General features: G+C 31.2%; 1 protein-coding gene across 2 annotated transcripts in view; it reads left to right on the forward strand.

Annotated features, from left to right (window-relative positions):
* The first annotated feature begins 640 nt into the window (after positions 1–640).
* Positions 641–24,213, forward strand: part of LOC113518505 (uncharacterized) — a 264,190-nt gene continuing 240,617 nt past the window's right edge. The window contains exon 1 of one of the 2 annotated variants that reach the window (XR_008253664.1): positions 641–909. The gene's annotated coding sequence lies outside the window, so the exon portion shown is untranslated. The remainder of the gene's footprint in view (positions 910–24,213) is intronic. The other variant, XM_052901800.1, reaches the window with a different exon arrangement.

The following is a 24,213-nucleotide window of genomic DNA, read 5'->3' on the forward strand; positions in this document are numbered from 1 at the left end:
AGAGAGGTCAAAGATATGGCCTGGGATATGAACTGGCTGGAAGAATATGCATGAATTAGTTGCACCGACAAGAGGAAGCTTTTAAATGGAAAAGAAAAAAGGCTTTAGTTACTTTGTTCAAATTAATGTTTCTTTTTTTAAAATAGAGACGATTGTCTTAGCGGTTAAGGCGCCAAGTCCTTAAAAAAGAAATAAAGTCACTTTCACAATAAAAATATGAATAGGGACGATTTAAAACTTTTTTTTTATGTTGTAAATACTATTTGTAATAGCTACTTCCCTAAACATTTTAGATCTAATAAAAAATATAAAACTTCTAAGCTTTTAAAGTATAATCTGTAATTTGCATTTAAAAACAATGAAATCTGCATAATTTAAATTTGGATTTGTCTAATTTATGTAGACATACTATTATTACCACGAACATTCCAATTTGGAATGGCCAAAGATTTTTTAGTAGATCTATTATTATATTTTTTTTTATTATCTTTTATTAAGGCCGTCCACTTTTCTGGAAGTTTGGTTTGATTTATGGAAATTTTAATAAAAAAAAGCTAGCTTTTTATTTTATTATCTATGTCACCCACTTCGACCGTAGGCGAGACAGGTGCGCGCGCGCAAAATCGCGGCATACACGACGCGGCTAGCACGCGTCACTCCTGCGCATCTCTATATTATAGTTTCACACGCGAATTGCGACACTATATCTATACGTAGAGGGTCTGTTTTCGTGCTTCAATTGAGTGTAACTTTTTAATCGATTATGTATTTTCGACCAAATACAGTGGTTACGATTTTTCGATATATGTGTATAATTTAGTGTTAAACGAATTTTATGTGTGGAGTGATTGTAGTTTTAAACGAAAATTCGAAAAGTAACGGATATTTTTTTTTTACAAAATACGATTGGTAAGTTTCTATTGATATATAATAGTTTTTAATTGTATTTTTTATTGTTATTTTTTTTTTGTATCAAACATATAGATTATTCAAAGCGTTCGTTTAAAAAGTTATAAAATTGTAAGTGCCAATAATCGTAAACCTATATAAATGGTACCTTAGAATAGATTCTAATATTATTGACAGCATTTTGTTTTTTTTTAAATATGTATTATATATGTCTTTAATTTTATTATATTATATTTTAGTTGTTCGTTCTGGCTTCATGGTTTTTGAACATGTTTCTTGTATTCAAATCTTGTCGTGACAAAAATATAGCAAACAAATAATAATAAAGAACTAGCCAAATAGGATGCAGCCGGTCTAAAGTGATACGATTACATACACTCGGTAATTGATTTTTATTTATATATAATTTAATAACAGGTTAGATAATGTATATCCATTACTAGTATTCTTTAACAAAACTATAAAATAAAGGAAAAAAATTTAATGGTCAATTTTATTAATTATTGAAATTAAAATGAAAAATGAAATTAATAGAGAAGAACTATTTAACTCTATATATATATATATATATATATATATATATATATATATATATATATATATATATATATATATATATATATATATATATATATATATATGTATATCTACTATCTAAAAGAACAAATATAAACTATAAATGCTGTCCATCGATATTACCGTACAGTTACCTCTGTATGAGTTCATACTATTCCATAATAAAAACCGCTATTTCAATGAACCTATATTTATTATTCCGATCACAGTCATACATTTATTATACATTTTTACGTTCATCACGACCAGTGGTCAAGTTACAACTGTCTTATTATAATCCTTACTAATATTATAAACTAGTTATTTCTCGCAGTTTTACTTACGTATATCAGTAGTATTCTGTATATATGTTAAGATAGGGTTTAAGCTATCTTTGTACCACATTTAATTGAAATCCGTTCAGCCGTTTATACGTTATAGGTTACTATTTATGTCTATCAATCAATATAATATACCAACCAGTCACGCGAGTGAAGTCGCTACTAAAAATTAGTAATAAAATAATGCTTTTTTTACAATGGTAACATTGCTAATAATATTATTGTTTCTAATTTTTATATAGAGAAAAACTCAAAATTTTAATTATAAATTAGTAGTGTTGATCATCATCAATGTAGTTGGCATCATCTTGGTGGTTTAGCGGTTTCATATACTTATTGCATCATCGTCTGATGACTGCGAGTTCGATCACCGAATAAAAAAGTATTCATGACTCTGCTTGGATTGGTCAGAATGTTTTTATGTATTTAAAAATATATATATACAAAAAATGTCTCTAGTTAGTAATCATAATACAAATTCTGCTTCGTTTGCGATTAGAATATGTTATAATTTTTTTTATTTTTAAAATAGATATAGGTATTTAATTATTTTTATTCTGTTTAGTTTTAAGTATTATACAAAACAGTTTTTATATGTATAAATTAAATCTCTGATCTTAGAAGATAATGTGATTTATTTGGACGGTCATCTGATATTTTCAAATACATGAAGTTCCTTAGTTAATTCCAAGGACTTCATCCTCTATATAAATTGGTTATGGCCTTGCATTACAAATCCGCTTTATGTCATCTGTTATGTAAATTGAAGTCAAATTCTGATGTAATTTATCAGATAATGCATATGATTGACTAAACTGGATATAATTTTTACATGACTGACCAAAAAAAATAATAATAAATTATGTTCGGAATCGATTTTTGTCTGAAACTGCGTTTAGTAATGGAATGGCAAATACATTAAATACATATATTTATGTATTTGCCATTCCATATAAAATACATAAATATTAAAAAAAAAGGTGACATAGCATCAGGCGGTCTATAATATTTTCTTTCAATTATGTGACCGATTGCATTTGTAGATAAGTTTGTACACCTTTCCAGGTTTGTTCCTCATTTGCATTTGTAGATAAATTTGTACACTATTCCAGGTTTGTTCTTCTTTTACACATGTTTGTGGATAAGTTTGTAAACTATTTCAGGTTTATTCCTCTTTTGCTTTTGTGGATAAGTGTATAAAATGTTGTAGGTTTGTTGCTCTTCTACATTTTTGTACAAGTATGTACGTTATTTTAGGGTTATTCCTCTTTGATCTTTACAAGTTTATTTATTAGTTCTTTATTCCGAACTTAACTTCTTTTATATTGTACGTTTCATAACTCTTAAGAAGTGTAATCAAACATTTTGATTACATAATTAAGATCCATACTGTACTAATAAGATGTCAGATACATCAACTAGGACGTTTTTTCAATCAACGAACTTGCTGTTTTAACTAATCAGCTTTGGTACATAAATATTTGTCACTCCTGTCTCCAATTGAGGTAAGCAGAAACAAGAGAACGCTAAATGATTCAATTCAAATATACATTTTCGCTTCCTCCATATTCATCAATGAAAGAATGAATGAATATACTTTATTTGCATTATATAATATAGGAAATGAGCAAGAAAAATATACACAATTTTTACACAATTTACAATCTTCACTATGTAAAGCTTTGTTTGATTTATGTATGTACGAACATTACTAATATCTTATCGTAAAATATTATCGCTTTTAGTTGTCTTTCTTTTTTTTTAGTGGTTTTCAACTCTTTATTGTTCTAACTCTTATAATGTTTTGATATTTTAGTTTAACTCTATACTAAGATGGCTATTATGAAATTAACATTTTTAGTTTGCACATAGATGAGTCACAGTTTATTAGTTCCGTATTGTCTCGCAAACTGGAATTGCAAAACCATTAATTATCTATATAAAAAATAAGCAGTTTTATACATAAACCTATCATCGGGTGGATATTGTTTTTTATTGCGGTCACGATTATCGGTAAATCGATACGTTTTGCATCTGAATGATGATTACAGAAGACTGATTCGATTTTCGTTACCCTTGACGCAGAGATACCAATTTCTCAATACGATTGTGTTTTTGTTTTTGTAAGTATGTTATGCAATTACATCGTTAAATCTACATCGATTTTTGTAATGTCTTTTGTAAACGATATGTGTTACTTACGTGTTCCTTCCATGTTCTAAGTAAACTAAAATATGCAGCTAATTTCCAGTTATGTTATAATATAATCAGCAATATTTCCGAACAGAAAAGAGTCTACTCTTAGAAACTAACCTTTCAAGAAAAGTGCATATTTATAGAAGGTCGGCAATACTTCTGCAATTTCTCTGATGTTGTATGTGTCTATAGGTGGCGGTAATTACTTACTATTGCTCTTTAACTTACAAAAAAGTATCGATATTGTTTGCTTTGAATAGTTTTTAAAATTATACAAAAGCAGTAATTTAAATAAATAAATAGTGAAATATCGATTTTTTTGTTTTAGGAAAAGTATTGAGTATGAATATATAAGAGCAGAGAAAGACCAAAAAGTGATGGATTTACTATGTGCAAGATGATATGGCTAAAAAGTGATATAGTACTGAAGTTGCAAATGGAGTTGATTGGAAAAGGGATTATATATGCCAAATTTATATATAAGGATAACAACCGATAATTTTATGATACATCTCACCTATTCATATATATTTTATTTTTTAAAAGAATGGCTGTGTTTTAAGAAAAGTACAGAGTAATAACACCTGAGTCCTCGGGAATATCAGTATGAATATATAAGAGCAGAGAAAGATTCCATAAAAAAAAAATAAAAGAAAACTTGGGTGTGTTTTAAAATAGGTCATCATCTTTCTCATTGCAATTATTTATTTAGGGGTTTTTCTCTTCTATTCTTCTCTTTTCGTAATCATTTTTGTGTTCGCAGTTTGGTGTTTGGTGTTGTGATATAGTACTGAAGTTGCCGGAACCCTTATAGCCTCAAATGAAATCCGTTTTTTTGATATCTACTTATTTTTTTAATGTCGGTTTACGAGTGATTAGTCACATATCGTATTTCAAAGTGTAAAAATAAAATTTCGTCATTAAAGGAGTCAAGGATAAATAATTTTAAATAAAAACAATAGTAACCGATTTGTAATTTTTAGTTTTGTGAAATTACAAATTTACTATTGTATTGAGATGAGCCTCATTACTCATAGTTTCAATATCATTATTATATTGTATTATATATATGCAAGCAGGCTACTTTTTATCCCAATTAATAAATATATCATAGTCACGAAAGAAGTCGCGGGTAAATCTTAGTCGCTTAATATTTTATAGTTTGCAAGCTAATATGTAAAATATGGGGGGAAAGGGATTGTTAGTAATGGAGACTGAGAATCCTATTGCTAGCAATATAACCAACCAGGTCGACCTCATCGCGGTACTCCCTAAAAATTATCATGGTTAATTTCTGATGAATTCATCATGATGGGCTTGCCTGTTTTCATTCTCATCTATCACCCTTCACTGGTGCTGTATCCCGTTAGCGCAGGCGGTTTGCATGGCTGTGTTTCGGTTTGAAGGATGGGATATGGCGTGAATTTACTGAGTACAGAGGAATAACACCTGAGTCCTCAGGAATTGCAATGCATGGGGGGTATCATGGGCGAAACAGTATACTCTATTATGTCCATGGTACTGCTCATGTCTATAGGCGACGGTTACCACTTTCCATCAGGTGGGCCGTCAGCTTGTTTGCCATTCTAAGTTGTATAAAAAAAACCATTTTCACCCATCAAAAGTAAAAATATGTTTAATATAATACTCACCAACATTACAATATATTTAATATTAATTTATATATGTCTGCGGAAGAATAATTAATTTTTAATAACTAAATTAAATATTTATAAAGGTTATCATCAAACGGAAAGGTGATTCTGTGTATAAAATTGGGTGTACGATATGATTATTTATTCAATTGAATATTTAAAACATGGGTATAATAATTAGGTAGTGTGGTATGTTAAAGTTTGAAGCGTGAGATATGGGGAAAATTTGTGTGACAATTTAAATTTCAAACCAAATTTCTAGTCTAGTTATATTTTTATAACAAATAAACGCAAAAATTTATAAGGACAGGTGGATATTTGTTACAGTTTTACGCAAAATCTAGTAAACAAATTTGAAATTTGGAACAGGTTCCAGTTATATTGATTCTGATGAGCAAAACCGCGTGTCACAACCGCTAAATTGATCAATTTGGGATCATTTAATGGTAAAATAAAAATTACAAATAAAATGCTAAGTTTTTATTAAGGTGGACATGACAATATAAAAAATAAGACAGGTCGACCAAAGACAAGAAAAATAAAAAAAAAAGGAATTGACAAGCAAAAACTTAGACAAAAAAAAATGGCAGAGAGCCTCATAAACTGTCAATCCCGTGTAGTCCAATATTATTATCGTGAACCATAGATTATGAAGTATAGATACGACGGGATACAGCTAATACAATAATATATGTATAGATGTACTTACTGACAATTCATTAAGCGTGAACTTTCTATCAATATTACGTAGTCTCAGGAAGTGGTCCAGGCTTGTTTATTATGTAAAATATAATGCTTCTGTACATAATAAATAGAGAATAATTTAATGGAAATCTATTAGCTAACCCCAATCTGTTTTAATTAGCTTTCATTTGTAGATCTGTTAAGTATGCAATAGCTGTCTCATTTAACAAACCTATTTTAACTGTTAAGCTATCTTTCAAGTTGAAAATCTAATACAAAAGAAAGAGACAAAAATATTTTATGAGGGGTTTGATGTTTTTATGAATAAGGGGGTGTGTACTCATGTTTTGATTGTTTAAAAATACATAAGTTATAAATACTAATATTATAAATGTGAAAGTTATTAAAGATATTTCAATAGTTGAAAAGGGATTGGTAGTAACGAGATCAAATAACCCCATTACTAGCAAATATACTCTATGAGGTCAACCTACAGGGGGCCCATTTTATTCGAATTCCTCAGGATGGGCTAATTGACTTGCTTTTATCTTCATTTGTCATCCATCAATGATGCTTTTTCAGAGTATACCGATAGCGCAGGTGGAAAATTAAAAAAAAAGATAATATAAAAAAAGATGTTTAAACTGGATGTTATTTATTTAATTACGCTTTAACGGCTGAACAGGTTTGAATGAAATTTTATTTTAAAACACAGGACATTTTATATATCGATTAAGTTAGGAAAAGTTAGTATAAAACAAAAATATAAGAAAATATTCTAAATTTTCTATTGTTATTTCAAATCGTATCACATTTCATTTTCACTTTACACGTGGTTGTTATTAAAAATATTGGGTAAACTATTTAATGTAGGAATTAAACTAGCAAGTATACATATTTTGTGATATCTAAATAATCATATTGACTTGTCCATTGTCAAAATAGAGAAAATAATGTACATTTATAACAATATATGCAGTTTAGCTAAAAAATCTTTTCCAGTAATTACAATATCTGAGACGCGATATTTAACCTTTGCGTAGTGGAGGTCACTAGGTAAATAAATATAAAGTCACAAAAATATGTATGGAAGTATATACGAGTATGTATTACCGTTTAGTAGACAAAGCGGAAAAAATTGATAAACACGAACTTTTCAATAGGTTTTGCACAGTGTTACGTCGGTTTTATGTATTTCGTCGATTTTAAAGGACCTAAAATCTATATAAAATATACTCAGGTATATATCTCTTTAACATACATTTACCTCCATATTTACAAAAAAGTTAAACCACTCATGAATTTATTTTAGCTATTAAATTGTGTGTCTCTTTCTTTTGCGCTAAATTCCCAATTTGAAAGAAAGTAACAAAACATTGTAATAGTTAAAATAGGTTTATAGAAGGTTTTAGTCTTTATGAATAATGGGAATATTCTGTTTTAATAGAATTTAATTAAAATGTAAATAACCGAATAATTAGCTTGACAAATAAGAAATCCATTAATTTAATGTTTCGATTGATTACTAATTTAATAAATATACTTATTTTTATACTTATAAATATATTTATATATAAATATACTTATTAATATATTTACTAATTTAATAAACTAATTTAAAAAACGCGTTTTTATGATAATTTTAATATAATTTGGTTATAATTAAAAGAAAAAAATATAAATAGCAAGAATCATATATATTTTTTAAATTATATTCTAGAATCAGGCATACACAGACAATAGTTTCAAAACCCCTCTATTTTTGTCATATAAAATGAGGTGGTTATTAAAGTTAGTATTATAAGAAAAAAAAAATGAAATATAACCAAAGAACCTTCAATATGTGCATGCCTATTACGCTTATTGTGTTCATTTGCCCATTCAATCTTGGGTTTATTTGACCTTTAGTATTTAAATATTTTCTATGTAACCAGCTGCGTGATTAAATCATCTTACTAAAATAGATGACTTCTTTACCTTGACAAAAATATTGCCTAAGTTGAAAAATTTTGCAGGCGTACTTTTTTTTTTTTAATTTTCTATGGTAACCGTGTCACTTATAGATGTGAAAAACACTATATATATATTGTTTATTGCATTTGTAGTTATGTCAGTGTCATAGTTCCATCAGGTGGACCGTCAGCTTGTTTGCCATTCTCAGTTATATAAAAAAAAATGGAGCTTCATTGTGGAAAAATAAAAATAATGAATAGAACCCATATAGTCCGAAAACTTTCACCGCACCATGTATGCACCAATACTATATTCATCACGTCATTCGCCGTTAACTTAGGTATGATGACGTCACAATTTGAAATAAATTGTAAAGTAAAAGTGGAATGCAACAGAGCACATCTGTTGCATTAACCTCAAGAAAGTCTATGGCGAGATCGCTAATTAGTAAATAGCGTAAAAGTATTAATAGTTTAAATAAACAAGTATATATTTATCAAAGGGAGACTTTGTACAAAAGTCGTTTGCTTGGTCACTTCTGTCGCATTCGTGTTTCTACCGTGAAACAGTTGTGTTTGCATGGTTTGTGTTTCGGTTTGAAGGGTAGTGAATTTACAGGGCACATAGTCCTCACCTGAGTCCTCAGAAATGCAACGCATGGCGGGTATCATGAACGAAACAGTATACTCTGTTATGTCCATGGTACTGCTCATGTCTATAGGCGACGGCGTTGCCATTCCTGAGGACTCAGGTGTTATTCCTCTGTACCCTGTAAATTCACGCCATATCCCATCCTTCAAACTGGAACACAGCCATGTAAACACAACTGCTTCATGGTAGAAACAGAATATAATAAATACTAAAACATGCGGAGGAATTTCATGTTTTAAAGAACCTAAGTACAAAGATGGATGTAAATAATGTATGTGTATGTAAATAAAAGGGATAATTGAAAAAAAAGTGGATGAATTGTATGAAAGATAATATGCATAAAGTGGGAACGAGCCCAGGTCTTACGGTTGATAGATCAGTTGATAAAATAAAGATACACATACATATTGCATTGACTTGAAATAAATGAGAAAAGGGAAGGGTTTTTTTTTTATTATTTTAAGGGCTTTACCTTCTTCAGGTATATCAGCCCTATATTATTTATTATTCCTATTTATTGGGCCTTATTCCTTACGAATAAAATGGACTTTAATTGTGACAAAATTAGAATAAGACCAATACCAGAGCATAGAGTATCGATTGCAAAATAATCATTAAAATCTGTTGAGAATCGGCGAAAGTATCGCGTAACGTACGTGACATACACACTAAGAATAACTCCGAATTGAGAAACTCGTTTTTTTTTTAAGTTGTAAACATGTCCTTTATTAATTATAATTTATTTGTATATGTAATGCAACATATTAATATAATACAATATTTGTTCGTGATATAATAATTAATCATTGAAAAAATTTTATTTTTTACTGTATATAAATACATATAATAAAATTGTAACTAGTCGCTGTCTGTACATGGAAGATATATAGGAAAAACTATTATTAGGGGGCTGTCTGAATATAATAGAACCCAAAACAATGATTTTTAGATTTGTTGTCTGTCTGTATGTCTGTTTATTTATACGTTTGTGCACGTCAATCTCAGAAATGGCTTAACCAATTTGAATGCAGTATTTACTAATGCTTTACAGTTGGCTCCACTTAACATTTAGTATTTGTTTTATTTCAATCGGATCAATCTTTCTTCATTTCAAATCTTATATTCAATCATAAATAAAAAAAAGTTACATTAATCTAAGGAATCACATATAAAATGCTATAAAATAACTGAGCAATTGAATTAGCTAAAACTTTTTTTATTAAATTTCCGAAAATTCTGGCTACTGCCTGCTGATATATATATATATATAGTATATTTTTTTTGCGAAGAAAAAATTTAATTTCAACAAATTTCGTATATATGCACTTGCGTTATTTGTTTACATACGTATCTATGTTTAAAGCAATCTTTAAATAAATAACCTCTGGTTTATAGACAGAGTAACGATTGGGACAGTGGACAGTGGGCTTGACTATTTACTTAACACTTGTTGAGATTCAATAGACGATACTGTTCTGCAAACAGAGGCCGAGGACGGCGACAGTTGTCGAAATGTCGTAAGTGGTGGTCTCTTCACAACTTTGTTTGATTCTTAATACGATAATAATCATTCTCATAAATAGTACTGGGAACATATAGCGACTGAACAAACCGTTATTTACATTTGGATGGAGTATCGGTAAGTCTTAATTTAGGTTTTAACAAATAAATACAACCTTGATCTGTGCCAATGACATTGGTTATTATTTTCAATATTTTCCTGAGCATATATCTGTGCCTCTAGTGAGAAAGGGTATAACTCAAGTTATAGCCTTTTTCTTTTTTAGGCTACTTTAAATAAGCAAATTTTTCTCTTTCGAATGGTATAAGAATCGTAACGATATCTTTAAAAACAATAGAGATAGTAACCATGTAAAAGGCTACAATTAACAAAATATTTGTGGTAAAAAAGTCATAATTAGAAATAAAACTACAATATTTTACAAAAATTATTTTTGTAAAATGAATCAGTTCGATTTGAACCCTTTTACACCATTTAATAGCGATTATTTTTTATAGCGTAAAATACACAACATTGTTTTTCTTCAATACTTCAATAAAATCGTTTTAATTCAACTTAAAACTATTTTCACATCATAATTTTAATATTTTTCTTAAGTGTGATTAGGTATAATAGAATTATTTTTAAAACTATAAGTTTTACACAAAAACCGACAATTTCATAAGAAAGAGGAGAAAAAATTACTATAAATGCAATCATTGACTTGTTCAATTAGCAAATAATAAAAGCAGCAGAATTTTTTTTCTTTATTTAAAATAGATTTTTGGCTCTCCTGAAAAGTGGCCATTTTGAATTGAACCCTTTCTCACTAGAGGCACAGATATACTCATGTTAAAAATCTTAATATCGCGTTGTAGCACACATATATATATGTATATACTAAAATAACAACTCCATCCAGTGGTCAACCTGAGGAGTATTTCTGTTGTTTCCATGGTTACATAATTATACTTAATACGGATTGACAGCGCCATCTAGGAACAGACCAAGCAGAGCTTGTACTCTGTTATGAGTATTAAACATCGGATAGATGAGTATGATGTTTACATTGTAAATTGTAGTGAAAACGTGTCTTTCTCACTCTTTGCCTTAGGTAAAAATGACTTTACTTAAGTAGGTTGTGTACTAAGCTGTATAAGTTACTATAGTTTTTTAACTATCCCACGGGAACTCTTTAATTTTTCGTAATTAAAAATATTTAAAAATTTTAACGGGTATGTAGGTACTACTACGCAAATTTTCATTTAAATCAGTCCAACAGTTTCGTTGGGGGGGGGGGGAGGGATTGTTAGTAATAGAGACCGAGAATCCCATTGCTAGCAATATACCCGATCAGGTCGACCTCCTCGCGGTTCTCCCTGGAAACTATCGTGGTTAATTCCTGATGAATTCATCATGATGGGCTAACTAGCCTGTTTTCATTCTCATCTATCACCGTTCACTGGTGCTCTGCCAGCGTATCCCGTTAGCGCTACGTGTAAAGACCTCGGTGGTTAAATTTTGAAGGTTGCCAAAATTATTGGCACATTCTTGACCCAAAAGTGACAAATATTTAGCTAAGCCTAAAATGATTAAAATTTAAACAGGTTCTCTTGACCTTACCGTAATAATCACACGAATGTGGTCAGACAAGAAACATTCTTAGACAGACTCTTTTGGTTTTATCATATATATATGTATATTTTTTTTTATTGTTGAAGTCTGTGGTCGAATTGAGAATAGATTAATATTGCCTTTAATATTATTCGTTTATAGCCTTACTGAATGCCACACGTAACCATAATAAATTCATTTATTACAATATATGTTATAGTGGAATTTCGACCACTGGACGACCACAAGTTTTAATGACATTTCTATAACAGTTTGCAATTAATTAAAATGCCAAGTGTCTTAATATCTTAATATAAATAAATGTTTACCTCAAAACAACTTTGCCTAATCAATTTCCCTTTTTATCGTTGGCGCATTTAATATTCATATCTATAAAAATAATATTAATAAGTTTTGTAACAGTCACGATTTAAATATAAAAATCATAGCTGAGCACACGTATTATGTATAATTTAATGGTGAAAACCGCCAACTATTTGGAACTGTATAAGTGAAAACTTCATATTGTATAATTAATATTAATATCTATTTATAACATTTCCGAGTTATTTCTGTGTTAAGTTTGTTTATAACTACGACTGGTGTTAATTTACGGATTTTTATTCTAAACTTTATTAATTATTACTAAAATCTAATAAGGTTTTGTTGAAAACATTACAGAAATGCTCTTTAAAATAAATCGAAACAATAATCAAATTAATAGAGTTATATGTTGCAGTACTTTTTAATTTTATATTAAAAATGTTAATAGGTCATAATGGAATGGTAACCCCTCCTGTGCTAACGGTCACTGGGGGGAGAGGGGAAGGAATTGTTAATAATACAGACTACCAGTCCCATTGCTAGCAGTATACCCCATCAAGTCGACCTCCACGTGGTCCCCTCTGGAAACCATCGTGCTTAATTCCAGTTGTATTTATCTTGATGGGCTAACTGACCTACTCTTTCATTTTCATTTATCATCCCTCACTGGTGCCCCGCTGGTGTACATATATCGATAGTTCAAGCGGGGTTAACATTCCATTATCGTCCATTAAAAAAAACTATTTATCTATATATCACTTTCTAAGTCTGTTGTTAATTTGTACATCAAACAATCTCTCTCAGTTTGTATCTACATGATAAATCCAATAAATCTCTTTTTGAAAATGGAACGTAAATGAAAACGCATGGAATGCCGTTTAGCGGCAGATGCATCATTGCGCAAGCGCACGTCGTCGTTTCATCGAAAGTGATTTACGGACAGCGATCTGCGATTGCATTACGGTCTGCAAATAAAATGAAATTGAGTGTCTTGTGTATGTTTGTTCACGCTAATCTTCGTTACTTTTCAACCGATTAAAAAAAAATGTAAAGTTGTATTGTATTGTAAAAATCTTTATTGTACATAATTCATACGGAATACATCAAAATATTTAATATACAATGACGGACTTATTCTATAAGGGGATCTCTTACAGTCAACCTTTGAGAAGCTGAAAGAAAACTGTAGAATGTACAAGGATAATAACCGTACAGCTAAAGACAAACTACATAATACTCAGTGAAAAATTGAATATATAATATAATAAAAATAGCTGTCTGTATATACCTACATATGTAAATAATATAAGTACATAAATAATAATATAACATTAATGCATGAATAAATAAAAATAAACTTTAATATTATTTACTTTAACTTGAGACATGGTAAAATTTGTCCTGATAAAAAAATATTTATTTATTTATTTATTTTTCAATTTAACTTTACAATGTTATTTTTACACAAACTGAATAATACATTATGGTAACCCTATTCACGCACATATAAAACAAAAAAAATATATATGAATAAACATTTATATCTATAGACAACGGATACTTCTTTCCTTCAGATCGATTGCTAGCTTATTTTCCAAAGTAAATTGCAAAAAAAAAAATGTTTTCGGGGTAAGATTTTAGTAGGTAAAGTTTGTTTGTTTAAAACGTAAATAAACGAACCCGACTGTGACTGTCTGCTGATGTCCATCATCATCATCATATCAAACGTTAACCGTTCACTGCTGAACATAAACCTTCCCCTTTACTAGTAGTTGCCATGATTGGCAGGTAAGGTGGGCAAACACAGTTAGACTTTGGTGATATTTTAAGAGGAACGCTGTTGTCCATTCCATAACCATTCAGTTACTTTAGTCGTCTCTTACGGCACCCATATGAAAAGAAGGGATGGCTATCCTATGCTGGGACCATACGACAACTATTTTATTTGCATATATTAATTGACTGTATGTCTATGTTCAGTGGACAGTATTCGGATGATATTACAATGAAATAGTAGAAGTCGTTAGTAAAGATCTGACAATGTTTTCTCAAAGTGTGATCAGTAATGATCATCTGTGATCATATTATTAGTTTTTTTTTAATAGATGAAAATGGAATGGTAACTCCGCTCGCGCTATCGGTATACACCGACGAGGCACCAGTGACAGATGATAGGTGAGAATGAATGCAGGTCAGTTGGCCAACCATGATGAATTCGACAAGAATTAAACATGATGGTTTCCAGGGGGAACCGCGTGGAGGTCGAGCTGAGAGGGAATATTGCTAGCAACGGGGCTATTAGACCTCATTACTGACAATCCCTTTCCCCCCCACATTATTGGTTAGGTCAATTTGTTCCTACCTCGTGTGTTTTCAACATGATTAATGACGGTCATTTCCAATGATCACAGCGATTTATTTGTCATATGTACAGGCATTACTGATATTACAAATGATTATTGTGTCGAAAGGGAAATCTTGCAATACAGCTTCTTTATATTGTCCGGTAATTTTGCACTGTTAATAAAGAAGCGGTCAATTGGGAGTCGTTTTCGTTTAAATTTTTTCCTCTTAAATATCTTCTTTAATATTTAGTTCCATAGAACTTTTTTTTATACCACAAAGGTGGGATATACATATATATATGTATATATGTATATATATATATATATATATATATATATATATATATATATATATATATATATATATATATATATATATATATATATATATATATATATATATATATATTCGGCTGTTTGGCTTCGGTTTGAAGGGTGGGATATGGCGTAAATTTACAGGGTACAGAGGAATAACACCTGAGTCCTCAGGAATGACAACGCATGGGAAGTATCATGGACGAGACAGTATACTCTGTTATATCCACGGTACTGCTCATGTCTATAGGCGACGGTTACCACATTCCGGGTTGTCAGGTGGACCGTCAGCTTGATTGCCATTCTAAGTTGTATAAAAAAAATCTTGATCACTGACGCAGAATATAGTAGTATAATTTATTACTTAATATTTTAGATGTTACTTACTTCACAAAATTTTCTTCAATATCGGTATAGCCGTCACAATTTATCACCATGTAGTTCCGGCATAGATACATATATATGCCTTCCTATCCCGTGGGTGTCATAAGAGGCGATTAAGGGAACTAGATGGTCGAAGGATGGGCAGCAGCGTCTTAAAACATTACCAAGGCCTAACTACAATTGCTAACTCGCCTGTCAAGTTTGGCAACTCATGGAAAAATCCCCTTTATTTGAAGGCAATATGTTCTATTGTTCTAGTGAACAGTTAATGGCTCGTATGATGATGATCAGTATAGCTGTTTAGCTGCTAAAACCACAGACAGACAAACACTTTTACCTTAGCTTTCATATTACGTTTTTAAATATTTTTGTTGAAGTATAGTTTATTGTGAACTTTATATAGCAACCCTAACTTTGTTTATGGTATTATAAAATAAAATAAAAAAAAAAAAAAAAAAAAAAAAAACTTGTGTGTCAATGACAGAACTGAAAAAGGTTGTTTTTTTTATTTCTCTTCCCCATCGTTAATAATCCATTTAGTTGACTTGTAATAACATATTTATTTGACGTGTAATAACAATAATAATCATAACAGGTTATGGCCCAGCCTGATTTTCCATTTATATGGTATTGTAATTATTCGTACAAAACTAGAACAATTTCCACAAGTCACAGCCGCCATTTTTTTTTCCGGTTGAAAGTTTTTTGTTCAGAACTTCTTGAGGTACTTGTCAATAATGTCTGTGCGATTAGATAAAATCACAGTGGACAAGTTGGAGGGTGAAGGTAATTGGATTTCATGGAAATTCGATATCAACTTACAAATAACCCTACATGGAGTTGAGGACCATGTGACCGGTGTAGCGCAACAACCAAAAGATGGAGAAGAACCAAAGTCTTTCAAATTATACCATGAAAAGGAATCAATTGCAAGGTATTTAATAGGTTCAACAGTAGGCAGAGAGCCGAAACAGCACATTTTAACCTGCAAAAGTGCGAAAGAAATGTGGGATACTCTTCATGCTGTGTATGAACAGAAAAATGAAAGAAGACTGGATCTTTTGTACTGCGAGCTATTTACGTATAAAAAGTTACCAGAGGACAGTATAGCTACGCATGTCTCTAAGTTACAAAGACTGTATACTCAATTAAACTTAGAATTGAAAAATGAAGGCAGTACTTTGCCTCAGTCCTTACTTTTAAACAGAATACTGAATACATTGCCTGTTAACTATCTTGAGTTCAAAAATGCATGGGAATCTGTCCCTGCATCGGATAGAAATGTAACCACATTAATGGAACGTCTTCGCTTACATGAGCAAAGATTGAATGAAAGCAAACCTGAAAGTGAAGTCGCTCTAGTTGCAAAGACTGAAAAGCGTATATATAATAAAGGTCCAGTTTGTAATTATTGTAAAAGAAAAGGACATATCAAAAAACATTGTTTTAAATTTAAAAATAAACAAAAATCTGATTCTACAAATGGACATGCTTTTGTTGCACATAGTACCGTGATAACTAAAGAGGACTGGATAATAGATTCTGGTGCGTCACACCATATTACTTCAAAGAGAGTATTTTGCTTCATATGAACAATTTGATAACCCAATTCCAGTTTATCTCGGAGATGGTAGTCAAATGATGGCTGTAGGATTTGGCATCATAGACATAAAAATGTTGGTTAATGGAAAATGGGAGAAAGGTCATTTAAAAGATGCTTGGTTTGTTCCTACCTGTAAACAGAATTTATTCTCTTCAGGGTCAGCTTTGAAAAAAATAATTTAATTGAAATAGGTGATAAAAATAAAAGAATATTTAAAAATGGCAATAACATAAAAGCAGTTGCAATAAGAAATAAGGGAAATATGTACAGATTGGAGATGAGGGTGATATACCTGAAAATTATTGTATGCTTAGTAGTCATAAGACTTAAATAATGAACGCCTATACCAGAATATTAGACATGTTGAAAAATAAAACTGAATAATATTATTACAGAAAAAATTGTTTGCGATGGGTGCATGTTTGGTAAAATGTCTCGCTTGCCTTTTCATACAAAAATATCAGAGCACATACCAGGACAAATTATTATGCTGATGTCTGTGGCCTTTCCATTGCTGAAGTATCTGTTGGAGGTAGTAGATATTGTATTGCATTCAAAGACGATTACTCCAAATACAGAAAAGTATATTTTATAAAAGAAAAAACAGCAGTTTCAGAAGTAACAAAGAACTTTATTTTGGAAGCTACGACAATAGGTCATACAATAAAAGAATTAATAACTGATGGAGGTAAAGAATTTATAAACAAGGAAATGCAAGCCATATTGTCATCATTTGGAATAATCATCGCATGACCATTCCATATAGCCCACAGCAGAATGGATATGGAGCGTGAAAACAGAATATTAATAGCTAGTATGCTACATGCAAATAATTTTGATATATGGGCAGAAGCTGTTAACACTGCTGCATATGTTCTATAGGACTGGTCCAACAGGTGTTGATGACTCATCTACACCATACAGTTTATGGTTTGGCAAAAAGTCTGATATAAGTCATCTGAAGATATTTGGCACAAAATGTTTTATTCATGTACCTGACCAAAAGCGCAGAAAGCTAGATAAAAAGGCAATAAAGGGAAACTTAGTTGGATATTGTGGAGACAAAGATGGGTATAGAATATGGACAGAGGACAGAAAGATAGTTTTATCTAGAGATGTTAAATTCCTACCAGAACAAGTATGTGTTGATATTTTTAAACAGGATTTAACAGAGCAGCAGTCTAAACATCAGAAGGAATCTTCGAAAAATCATGATTTTGTGATATCCTTAATTCCTGATGCTGATGAAGTCAACAGCAGCAAAGTTCAGAAAGTGACAAGAGGACATGCATCATCGTCTATGGCCCCAAGGGCTGTCACCGCTGAATGATCAAGCATGTGACCAGGTTCCAAGTTCAGGTAAAGATTTTATACATAATTCATGTGATAGTGATCCTGTGTTCTTAGACTGTGATAATTTATCAGAAAGTGAAAGTGAGACGTGATAAATGTGGATCCTTTGTGTAGTGGTAACAGTAATGGAAATGTCGAAAGTGAAAATTCTCAACGATATCCATTGCGTAATAGAAAGATAAAGGAGTTTCCAGACTATCATGTGTATATGTGCATGGAATCTGATGATGAATGTTTACATTTTGATGATTTTGATAATTTACCAGCTTGTTGGAAAGATGCTATTAATGCTGAACTTTCATCATTGGATATTAATAATACTTGGTCTATTGTAGATTTACCAAAGGGTGTAACCCCTATAGATAGCAAATGGGTATTTAAAATAAAGAAAGACAGTGACAACAATATTGTCAAATATAAGGCTAGGTTAGTTGCACGTGGTATAATCAAAGATTTGGTATTGATTATCATGATACATATTCACCAGTTGTTCGTGCTATGCACTTAGAATTCTTTTTTCTTTGGCAATTCAGTTTGATTGGTTTATAGACCATTGGGATGTTGTTACTGCTTTTCTTCATGGAACATTAAATGAAGATGTTTTTATGTATATGCCAAAGGGCTTGTTAATTGATAAAGGTAAAAATGATAATGTGCCTAAGGTATGCAAACTAAACAAAGCTATGTATGGACTGAAGCAGGCAGCCTCAAGTTGGAATAAAGAGTTGCATAATGCTTTGATTAATATTGGTTTTAAGCAGTCTGTTCATGAACCATATATATACACACACACACATATATATATATATATATATGTGGATATATATATATATATGGTAATAATATATATATGATATATTTTATATATATATATATATATATATATATATATATATATATATATATATATATATATATATATATATATATATATATATATATATATATATATATGGAATGCAAGATTGCAAACCTGTAAATTCACCAATTCTACCAGGTTTGAGGATGAGTAAAAGTGACACCGTTGATCCAAAAATTCCATATCAAAATTTAATTGGAAGCTTGATGTATATTGCTCTAAATACCAGACCAGACATATTACATGCAGTTTGTGTATTATCTCAATATAATAATTGTTATACAAAAGAACATTTTGTACAGGTAAAAAGGATTGTAAGGTATCTGAAAGGTACAATTAATTATTGTTTAGTATATAAGAAGTCAAAGAACTTCAGTTTATATGGATATGTTGATGCCGATTGGGCAAATTCAGAAGATAGGAGATCATATTCAGGATTAGTGTTTAAACTTGGTGATAATCTTATTGCCTTTGAAAGTAAAAAGCAAACTTGTGTTTCATTATCATCAACTGAAGCGGAATATGTTGCCCTGGCTCAGGGTGCCAAGGAGGCTATTTTCTTAAAGAATATTATTAAAGAACTATATGTATAGATGATAGATAAACCTATTATTTTGTATAATGACAACCAGTCATGTCATAAGATAGCTGCTAACAAGGTAAATAGTAATAGGACTAAGCACATAGACATTAAATTTCATTTTATTAGAGAAGCAGTTGAGAGTAACAAAATAGAGATTAAGTATTTGTCTACTCAGTGTATGGTGCTGATATGTTCACCAAGCCTCTGAGTTCTGTAAAAATAAGTAATTTTATGAAAGATATTTCACTGTATCAGAAATTATAAGTTTATTTTTTGTATTGTGCTGTTTGTGCTTATGGTATTTTTTTTATGTTTGAAACAAAGTTTGGTTTGAGGGGTAGTGTTGAAGTATAGTTTATTGTGAACTTTATATAGCAACCCTAACTTTGTTTATGGTATTATATAAAATAAAAAAAAAAAAAAAAAAAAACTTGTGTGTCAATGACAGAACTGAAAAAGGTTGTTTTTTTTATTTCTCTTCTCCATCGTTAATAATCCATTTAGTTGACTTGTAATAACATATTTATTTGACGTGTAATAACAATAATAATCATAACAATTTTAAATAATTTTTATCTATATTTAAATGGCAAATAGACTTCATTAATGCAGTGCATTAATGAAGAATATTCTGTGACACCCATGATATCTCTCATGGACTATCATTTTTTAGGACTAAGATTTCCCGTACTTTGTCGTTTCATTGATATATGGGAAATAACTTTAAAAGTTAATAATATCCTCTCAAGTACAATTTTCACATTAAAACGCGTTATACCGACATCCCTTTTCAACCTTCATTTCCTTCACATGACGCAATAATATGAGCTTCAAATGTCCAATTTCCTAAGGTCTCTTTTTTATTTAACATTAAAACAGTCCAGAGCTCAATGTAAATTGGTCGTTAATTAAATTCCATATCACGGTTTCAGGATGCGACGATGCAGTCTGAATGTTAATAGTGACACACTAAAATGACCTTTATTGCGTTAACACACGGTCCTGCACGTATTTATAGAGAAATAGTAGTAATAAGACATCGCGGGTGGCTATTGTTTTATTATAACCATTTCAAGGCGCCGTTATATGTGGGCGTGAAATATAATTAATTAGTTACAGTGGTAAACTAAATGGATGTATTTGTGGTAATCGAATCGCCATGTGTGCTCCGACATAGAATGGGCCGCTCCTACCTTTCCTGTGGCTATCGTAAAAGGCGATTAAGAAAGGGCGAGTGATGGGCAGCAGCGTCTTTCTTAAAACATCTTTAAAAGCTTAATTGTAGTTGCCAATCCGCCTGCCAAGCGTGGCAACTACTGGAAGAACTCCTCTTGAAGGCAGCAGTGGACAGTTAAGAGCTGAAATAGTAAATAAATAAATCGAATCCGTCTTCAATAGCATAACTTCGTCTAAGTGATATCCCACTTTTTCTCTGTACTTACCTATTTATGCCAGGATGTCTATAAAAGATTATTTTTAGCGATATGGCCGCCTTTTATATCTTCACATTCTATATAAATACTCTTTATATACTTCTCTTTAGAGCACAATAAAGAGTTTATAATTATTATTGTCGTCACGTTCAAGTTACGTTACTGGGGAAAAAAAATTAGGAAGGCTTTTTTATTTAATATTTAGGAAGAATTTAAAAATTTTACAAACAATCGTTTATATATTACTTTATTCGTGACAATAATTCTTAATGTATAGTTAGCTCCCTGCCGAGGTTTTCCCAAGAGACTACAGCATGGGGTTCTTCAAAAGGGTGGTAAAGAGGTTTCTTCAGGGTCGGCAACGCGTGCGTAATAGTCCTGGTATCGCAGGCGTTCATAGACTACGGTAACCGCTTACAATCAAGTGGGCCGTATGCTTGTCTACTACCTCGATGGTATAAAAAAAATTATATACGAAAAAAAAATAGAACCGTATTGCGTAAATCCTCACTTTATAAAACAGGCAGATGTTCTCAATTTGATTGTGACACTTAAAAAAAAAGTCTCGAAGTAATTGTAGTTTTTTATCTATATCTAGTTATTACCTGAGTTTGTGAAAGTGTCTAGTCTATTAGGTAGTATGGTTAAATGTCATTACTGGCCCATGTTTTAGTGTACAAATGTTTGTCAACTGAGCAAATAGCTTTTGTAATATTGAAGAAGTGAATGATTAAGTAGATCAGGGTATGCTAGGCAAATATTACAATATATTATGTGATTATTTATTCACTATTAGAATTCTGGCCTGTTTGATTTTTGAAAATAATATATAGTCTATAAAACTAGCTGATAATGTACCTTTCCACAGATGTAAGATTTTTCAAAATCGGTTGACTAGTTTTTGAGTTAGACCATTATAAATAAATAATTACCGTGTTGTCTCAGAATAGAATGGATTACCCATTCCTTTTCCATGGGTGTCATAAGAGGCAACTAAAGGAACTTAATGGTTGATGAATGGGCAGCAGCGTTATTTTTAAAACATCACCAAAACCTAACTGGTAACCTGCCTGCCAAGCGTGGCAACTACTGGCAACTCTCTATATGGGGGAGGTCTTTGTTCAGCAGTGGACAGTTAACGGCTAATATGATATGACTCACTAGAGGGATTTTAACTTTGTAGACAAAAATGATCAAAATTGTTTGGCAAGTGGGCGATATCATACATTCTGTTATGTCTATAGGCGACGGACAAGCATTCCATCAGGTGGGCCGTCAGCTTATTTGCTATTTTAAGTTGTATAAAAAAAAATGAATAAAAAGACTCTCTTTAAAGGATTTTACCCTGAAGACAAAATAGGTCAAAATTGTTACTCAGAGCAAGAACCTGTTTCCGATATCATACATGAGGTACATTTTTACCGGATTATATTTGCAAATCTTTCTTCAATCTAGCAATCACATTGTTTAAGAGCCATATCAAAACTCAACTACCTAGTTGTTTCAGTAAGCACAACCATAGTTAAGTAATAAATACATTGCAATACGTATTTACAATTTTATGGTCTTACTGGCGTTTTGAGCGTGTGGATTTCAGAAGTAGGTAAACCGAAGAAATACGAGTACATTATTTCTAGATGGAGTATCAAGATAAAACATATATCATAGGGAGACTCTGTACAGAAGTCGTTTGCCCGGGCACCTCTGTCCCATTTGTGTTTCTACCGTGAAATAGTTGTGTTTGCATGGCTGTGTTTCGGTTTGAAGGGTGGGATATGGCAGTGAATTTACAGGGTACAGAGGAATAACACCTGAGTCCTCAGGAATGGCAACATATGGGAGGTATCATGGGCAAAACAGTATACTCTGTTATGTCCCAGGCGCTGTTCATGTCTATGGGCGACGGTAATCACTTTCTACCAGGTGGGCTGTCAGCTTGTTTGCTATTCTAAGTTGCATAAAAAAATTAAGCTAGGCTTTTAGGAACACAACTGTGAAAATGCAACTAATGATGCAGTAGTTTTTTAGCGTTATACTGGAACATTTGTTCTGAATGTTTGCTTGTGTATATTATTACATACAGATAAACAACCCGATAAAGTTTGTAAAAAAATATTGATTTGGTTTCTTTTGTTCATAATAAAAGCCCATATTTTTTTCCTTAAATATGTCCCATGTACAGACTATGTCTATGTAATTTATTTAGATTGGTAAGATATAGTTAATAACTCTGATGTTTTCGTAATTATGAAATCATCATTACCATTATATAAGCCTTTAACTGTCCACTGCTGAACAAAGGCCTCCTCTTTGGAAAGTTTTGCCAATAGTTGCCACGCTTGGCAGGCAGATTGGCAACCGCAGTCAGGCTTTTGAGATGTTTGGAAAGGGACGCTGCTGCCCAATTGTCGCCTCTTACGACACCTACGTGAAAGGAAAGGGTGACCTATTCTTTACCGGGATCATATAGAAATAAGTTGTATAAAAGAGTAATTTTACTAGATTATGGAATTTAAATATTCGGTTAAGAGTTAAATTTAGAGTAATGGCACATCAGAATCGGCCCAATTGGCTGCTGGACCGGTTCGTGATTCACCACCGTAAGATCTGTCCACTTTCCATTGCAAAATCATTGCTGCTTACAACTACCGTTGCGTATATTATGTAAAGTAGTAATTTGGGTGATTATTGTGTAGAAATAACAGTTAGTATTATTTAAGAAGATGCGCATGCGCGTGTCTAACAAAACGGTACCATTATGTGTTATAATTGCATATGTGTGTGTGTGTGTGTGTCTTGAGAAATTGTATGTACTAAAATAAGCTATTGTATTCTACAAGTTTTTATTTGTCTTACAACATTTTATTATGAATTAGCGTCACGCAGAGTTTTTTTTAAATATATTAATTTTTCACTCTATTTAATTTGAAATTGGATTTATATATTCATTTCTCC

The sequence above is a fragment of the Galleria mellonella genome, unplaced genomic scaffold (genome assembly GCF_026898425.1).
Source record: "Galleria mellonella isolate WM207_F2 unplaced genomic scaffold, CSIRO_AGI_GalMel_v1 utg800, whole genome shotgun sequence".
Classification (NCBI taxonomy): Eukaryota; Metazoa; Arthropoda; class Insecta; order Lepidoptera; family Pyralidae; genus Galleria; species Galleria mellonella.